The sequence below is a fragment of the Lactuca virosa genome, chromosome 8 (assembly GCF_052849685.1).
Source record: "Lactuca virosa cultivar CGN04683 chromosome 8, Lactuca_virosa_CGN04683_v6, whole genome shotgun sequence".
In the NCBI taxonomy this organism is placed as follows: Eukaryota; Viridiplantae; Streptophyta; class Magnoliopsida; order Asterales; family Asteraceae; genus Lactuca; species Lactuca virosa.
Window position 1 is genome coordinate 17,011,126 of NC_136433.1, and position 8,077 is coordinate 17,019,202.

Consider the following 8,077-nt stretch of genomic DNA (forward strand, 5'->3'; position numbering starts at 1 on the left):
TGGTTTCAGGTACTTCTAATAGCAAAGGGAAGAGATCGGGATGACTGCATTGCACACACCATGATGTTTAGCATGATATGTTAACTATGATGTTTTGTTTTTGGAAACTCTAATAATAATGTTTTGAAATACTCTGCCTCGTGTTTTGATGGAATGTTTTGATGACTATGGTTTTATTTAATAACTAAAAATGAAATTTTTGGGACCGTATTTATGAGTGTTACAGACGCTGTGTGACGTAAAAAGTGAGTTTGCGATAAAATACTTTTTAGCCTTCACTGTCTAAACAAAATTCGTAGTATACGTTAAACCGAGGCGTGCATAAAAAACGTCCAAATCTGACTTCGTATGATGAAGTTATGATTTTTCTAACATTTAGCATAGCAGTGCACATCCCGGAAATTGAATTTTAGATCGGTAAAATTTTAGCCAAAATGATCTAAATGATAATTGAAGGTCTCATTAATAGGAGTTCAACGATAAAAATATAGTCGAAAACGGAGTCCGTATGTAGAAGTTATGAATTTTACACGGTCGTTAACAGTGTAATCTTTTTAGACTATTAAATTTATGATCGAACCAGAGTTAGCTGATGGGGTCAAAAGGAAAGTTGTAGATCTTGTCAATACCTACGCGTGGGTATAAAGAATGTCAAAAACGGAGCTCGTATGCGAAAGTTATGATTTTTTTAAGATTGGTTGTTTTACCTGCGTCCGGCGCTACATGTCAGCTCCAGGCGAAGCCTTGGAGACTACGCAAGGTCACGACATGAATTTTAAGTTCACGGCGTGAATCGCCCCCAGACAGCCTATAAATAGAGGCGCAAATCATCCATTTTATTCACACCTTCACCCTTCTTTCTCTCTCAATACTCCACACCTATCCCTACCCTTCCCTAGCACTTACTAAGTGTTAGAGGCAAGTCCCGGAGCGCCAGAAGGCTCCAAGAAGAAGAGCTTTCGGATCGGAATTTCTGCCCCCGCGGAGCCCGATTCCTAGCCAAACCTCCTAGTAAGTGAATTATGCTTACCATACTTTAAGTATACCTTATGTTTAAGTTCAGTATCGTTATTATGAACTTATAAACAATATATATATATATATATATATATATATATATATATATTATAAAATATAATATACAAAGTGTTATTATAATATCTTTTAACTACTCATGGTACGGGGAATCTAGTTTGAAGGGTTGCATAGGGTTGTTGGATTTCAGAAGTGCTATAATGCCAAAATCATCCTGCCATCTGGTGTTTCATGTCTGGCCCCTGTTTGTACATAGTGGTTGAAAAGTATTGTTTAACACTTATAAAACAATATTGCTCGTAAATAGTCGCAATAAATATTAGACTAAAATCTAGCGGTAATGATACTAGGTTTCGTCGAAGGAAAATAGAATTGTTAGAAGCGAAGCGTTGCCCGAGTTTGGAATCATCACTTTAACAAGTGAGTGCATAGTTACTTTCATCTTACACATAGATATGAAGTATTTAATATAAATTACGTGCTATGTGTGTATATTATTTGTGTCCTTGATATCTATGCTGGATGAACAAAATATACATGTTTTATTTGATTTAATATGTATATATGTATTTTATACCTATAAAATTATTGGGTGAAGATGGGTAGATGAATAATGAAAGATGAAAGATGATATAGATGAACATTGGCAGCTATGGACTTAGTGCCCTATAGATTAACATTGGCAGTTGCGCCACAACCTGTAAATGTTTTGAGCTACGATGTACTCTAAACATCCTAACAGCTATGCCTAAAGGATAATATCAGCAGCTGCACCTAATAGAGAACAACATAACCCCGGCAGCTACGCGTAGAGGATAATATCGGCAGTTGCGCCTAATAGAGAACATCATTGTAACACCCATAAAAATCAAGCCAAATTTAAACTTTTAAAAATGTTTCAAAACCATTAATCATTACAAAACTTGTTTTCAAAATGTATAAAATCAGAGTATCCCAGAAACATATACATAAATATGAGGAGCTGTACGATCACGTCTTTGCCTTCCCGCGGTCACCTGATGTACCTGAAACAATAAACTGAAACGGTAAGCCCGAGGCCTAGTGAGTTCCCCCAAAATACCGATACACTACACATAACACATATACAAATAACATCATGTACTGGGTCCACAACCTTACAGACTGGATTACCCCTGGGCCCACAGTGTGAGTCTGGATTGCCTTCCGGGCCCACAACTCACATCTGGATTCCCACCGAGCCCACAGTACGAGTCTGGTATGCCCCACCTGGCCCTCAGCTCGTATCTGGAATGCTCCCGAGCCCACAGTACGAGTCTGGCATTCCCCACCTGGCCCTCAGCTCGTATTTGGAATGCTCCCGGGTTTGTTGTTTACCGCACGGAGCAACATCACCTCAACCCACCCCACATAATATGTCGACATATAACACAACTAATGCACATACATGTAATCACATAATAATCCAGGTAGTCCTACAGATCTACCTAACTGGCATAGCAACTAGCATGCAACACTAACTCATACTCAACATACTACCAACTGCTAGGATATCATATCCAATGGGCCGGCCTTGGTGCCTTAGACCCCTTAGTATAGTGAGGTAACTCACCTCGCAAGTAGTGTTGAAGTAACGAAAACCTCTGATCGCCGTCTCACCGGAAATCCCGAACTATCACATAATAAATACCAAGTCAATACACAACATAACAGTCTTGACTAAGGGTCCACACAATCCATCATGTCCATTCTCTTTATTGGGCCAAGGACCAATGCCAAGTCCATAACCTCGAAAGTCCTTATGCAAAGCCCATTATTGGACCAATTTCCAAATTGGGCCCAAATCCATAATTGGGTCTAATTCCAAGATCCATTATCAAAACTTGGCTGAAAATATCATATTCATAAGTCCAGCAAAGGCCCAAATCCAACTAGCCCATAAACAGCCCAAAACTCGAAGCCCAAATGTCAAAAGCCCAACAGAGGACGTACGTGGGGCGTACTCCTCTGGTACACTGGGTGTACTCGTTCTGATGTTAACCACCATCGGGGTGGTTGACCCGGTACGCTGGGCGTACTGGATTTATGCTTGGCGTATATAATGGTTTGCCAAAATCTTAATAAGTGCTTAATGGCTTAAGCACTTAAGCTCAAACTTCAGATCAAGTGACCAAATATGTCTAGGACCCATAAAGTCACGAACTTTATCACTTTGGACGTCCAGAAAGCTCTTAATACTTGGTCTTAATCCATTAAGACCTTCCTACTCCATGCATGGGACATCTTAAGCCATTGGGACCTCATTTTTATCACTTAAAACCCCTTCAAGAGACTAGAAGGACAGTTCATTTCGTCCAAATCACATCATGCACGATTTTGGGACTTTTTGGGACAAGAAATGGTTCTTTAAAGCAAAATGGAAAGATCTAAACATATATGCATAAAGTTTGAAGCTTTTTACCTTCTGGAGCTTCTAGGGCACAAACCAACATCAGATCTACAAGCTTGATCTTCTTCTCAAACTCCTTGATGCAACACCTTCTTCTTAAAACACTCAAGAAACACTCATTAAGCTCACACTCTCAAGGAAATGGCTAGGGTTTGAGGAAAACGACTCTAAGCAGTGGAGGCTGAGGTAAGGGAGGTTTATGTTCTCATAATGTTGCTTATATAGCCCTTAAACCCTAAATATTAGGGTTTCCTTCTGTCTTGAGTACGCCCAGCGTACTAGGGCGCGCCTAGTACGCGCAACGTACCCTTATGTACGCGCAGCTTACTCCTCCTGATCCCAAAATTGCAATTTAGCCCTTAGGCTCCTCATGGCTACAACCTTCCATCCCCAGGGACTATAAATGACAAATCTTTGGATGTTACAATTCTCCCCCACTTAAACTAGGCTTCGTCCTTGAAGCCTGCTGCGACAATCAATTCAGGATAATGTTCCCGCCTCTTAGACGCCGCTCCCAAGTCTACTCGGATCTCTTTCGATGCTGCCACTGGTCTCCCTACATAGTTCAAGTGCTCTCCGACCTGAACATCACCCATCGATACAACCACTTACTCATCCAATATACGCCTTTGCAGCTGCCAAACGTGAAAAGTGTCGTGAATCTGACTGAGCTTCTTTGGAAGGTCTAACCTATACGCCATTTTCCCAGTCCTGATGATCTGTAGTATAGGAACCCAACTCTCCCTCTTCCTGAAGTGAACCCTTTTTGTGCTGACTGGATAATGCGTCCTTCAGTTCCTGAAATAACATGCGTAATCAACTCCCTAATAAGCACGAATACTCATGCCTGACCCAATCAGCCTCGGGCTGGAATACCAGGCATGCTTACGACGGGTCCAATCATCCTTAAGATGGAATACCCTCGTATCACGCACATGTTTAGCCCAATCAACCCTCGGGTTGGAATACCAAAAATGCCAGGTCCAATCAATCATAGGGTCTGGTCATCCTCAGGATGGAATACCCTAGATTGGAATACCTCTATGAACATAACACAGGTCTACTCATAACTTGAGACCTATGGTCTATCCTTGAGTCTCATCCATAATCCTCTGATTTGCCACAACCGAGTACAACTCCCCCAAATCTCAATGATACATCCATTCCGAACGCGCTCCTACAAGAGACATAATCGTCACAATCTCTATGCCCACAGCCTATGACTGGAATACCCTTACATGGTCCTCAGCATAGCTCTGGATTGCTTCTGAGCCCACAGCATGAGTCTGGTATGCCCTCTCCGGCCATCAGCTCATGACTGGAATGCTCCCGATTTCCAAGCTCTCTTCTTCATAACCACCGACAGTTCCTAAGAGCATTTTATAGGTGCTAAACAGGAATCACAAATAACATCCGGTTCTATAGGTTATTATCACAAGGCAACGTGCTCAATACCAAAACATAGATCTAACAAAATACATACAGAGTCTTCAGCATGACTGGACCGTTCTCTGAGCCTTTGGCCTGACTGGTACGCTTTGTAGTCCTTCAGTCTATCCGGACCGCTCTAAGTCTGTTATGCATAAATCTGGACCCATCTTGGTGCCCTTTCCCATATAGCCAGTTCTCCCCCACTTGGGGTTCCGAACTCCTGATCCAATCCGTGGACTATAATCTCGGCCTAACTCTAGACCTCATGTTGATCGCACACCCTCTCGGGAAACTGTGGTCTGATCTCTGACACGTATACCTACCACATACGCTAAATAACCCACACACCCGTTCTGAATGTACTGTCGAGCCCTGGCAGCTAAATAAAATCCTGGATCTATCAATCCAAAGACCCTCAGAGTTGAGCACACACTCGACCAAATGCCCGAACTGAACTATATTCACGACTAGAACCCCAACCTGGTTCCCAAATTTCTGCTATCAAGCCCCAAGAAGACGCTTTTGTAGTGTTGGGGAGTTCTACCGAACCCCCAACCAACACAACACCAAACCAAAGAGCCACTTGGTCTGCCTTCCTCCCAGACGGGAATGCGAAACTTATCCCAGTCTCAAAATCACTCCTGCTTCTGTATTCCGGGACAATTCTCCCCCACTTAGATTCGACTAGGTCTTCACAATACGTGAAAATTGGAGAATTCCCAATTCTTCTCACTTTCCAACGATCGATCCGATGACAACCAACTCTTTCCAACTAGTGCTCCATTACCAGCCCATCCCAAGTGATCACACACTTCTAAGTGCTAGTTGAACACTTCCTGAATCCAGGGAAACCGACAGTCCCAAGTACTTGAATGATCCCACACTCAAATCTTGAAGACCTAAAGATAGGTGCTCCAACTAATATCTCAGCAATGAGCTACTTCCCTTGGCGCTCTCATACGCCAATCAATAACGGTTACTGAAACCACTGAATCCTGACAATGCTGAATAACCATCCTGTGGGACCCTGTCCGTAGACTTTCCACATCATACCCCTCTTGCCAAGGTGCTCCCAAATAAATCCCCCGCTTTCGGCTCTAGAAATCATACCATTCAGGGTCTCGCACCCTGACTCACTCACCCGCTCAGTCGTCCACAGCTGAACTGTAGTAGCTGAAGCAATCTTTGCCCCAAACCGAGCTACAAACTACTCCCGAGACATAGTCTCCAATCCCAAAAGTGCAATAAATCATACAATCAATCCTTACTGCCCGATACAAGAGATCCAAGGCAAAACGGATCTTAGCTCCTATGGGTAGGGACGGTAATCGCGTATGCCTCGCAAGATAATCATGCCACATCAACTCACCGGCGTTTACCAGCGCTGAAATACTGTTGCCAACCCTTGCGACCAACAGTCCCCGGGCTGGAAATACCACCTGTCCCTGGGTCACAAGCCTGTTCACTCTGGTGGTCATGGAAGAACTGAAAAGGGTACCACCCTCTCCATAGGTGATAAAATTCCAATCCATCAATCAACCATTTATTTCCTATCCACTAATGAAACCCTGAACTCTAACTAGCTACAATCCTTTGATAATAAAGTTCTCCTGACACCTCCAATGACCTAACGACTCGTGAAGCTCCGCAACATATAGATCAAACAAAACAGGCAACTAACCTGAAATTACTGCTTACCCACACTTAACAATATTCCAAGACAAAATAATTACCGATCAAGGACGATTTGACCATAATATATTACAGAATGAGGGTTTCCAATTACATACCAGAGGCTTCTTGCGGCTCAACTTTGACCTCCTGAGGAACGATCACCGCTGGAGTCCGAATTCCTTCTGCCCTCAACGTAGGAAAGCTAGACCTGAAAAGACCTGGCTGGTGACAGTGAAAGCATATCTGATCCTTCTTGCAATCCCGTTGCACATGCCCTCTCTCCCCGAAATTGTAGTACCTGAATTTGTGACAAGCAAATCTGTGGGTCCCCCCACACTTGCCACACACCTCCTGACCCTCTTGACTTCTAGTACCTAGGTTAGCAGCCTCTAACTCTTTGTCCTCTGCTGGAAATTCCCTCATCCTCTTCCCTAGTTGTGACCCCACCACCGACACTCCCCTAGTAGTCATCCCAGTAGCAACATCTCTCACAGTTCGCAGGGCCGCAATTTGCTCCTCGAGCTTGGCGATCACCCTGGCGGTGACCTGGTTCACGACACCGAAGAATTCTTCTTACACAATCTGAGATACCTCCACGGGAATCATCCCCCGCATCTGATCGACGGACAATATCGGCCTATCCTGGCAGTTAGCTCCTCCCCCTGCCGCCGTTACAGCTGCTGCGGCAGCCGTCTCAGCAATGGTTGCATAACGACCATCGAAATACTCCACCATAGCGGTCTTGATAGACCCAAACATCTCCAACAACTGAGCCCGGAACATAGCAGCAACCTCATCATGCAGGATCTCCCGGATCCTATCATCCATCTCGTCTGGCCTTATATGGCCGATAGTCTCGGACGCTGTCGGCGCCTCCTGTCCGCCCTCTCCTGATCCTGATCCGGATCCAGTCACGAATCGCCGTGTAACCACCATGCTGAAAACATACCGAAAAGATATCAAATACTCCTCATAACAATCCGGGAACCAACTCCCAACCCAAAACCCTAGGGGTTGTGACTTCCTTGCTACGCGTATCGGTCCTGTGCTTTCAGTAGTATGGGCCCATACTACCTTCCACACCTACCCATATTTGTCTCAAGTATCATCACAACGCCCTAACTGTATATATAACATGGCAAGCGCTCAATCCTCACTCCTAGAGGAATGCTAAATATCTCATAACTGGCCTCCCGGCCTCGCACAACCCACCCATCTATGAACTACCACACGACCCTCCATTGGTGTCAGTTAACTATTGCATGAATACAATCACATGCCGCATGGCTTAAACAATCTTAGACTAAAAGATTTAATCCTACAACAGTTGGACTCAGACAAGAGCTGCGCAACAATACCAAATCCCTTACCCTAAGACCATTTAACCCATGCAACATGTGACTTAGAGTATTCACCCAATAGTTAGTTCACACGTGAAAGAGTCCTAAACAATCAATAAGGTACTCTACATAAGATAAGGCATCAAAGATCAAGCAATTCTATCATACG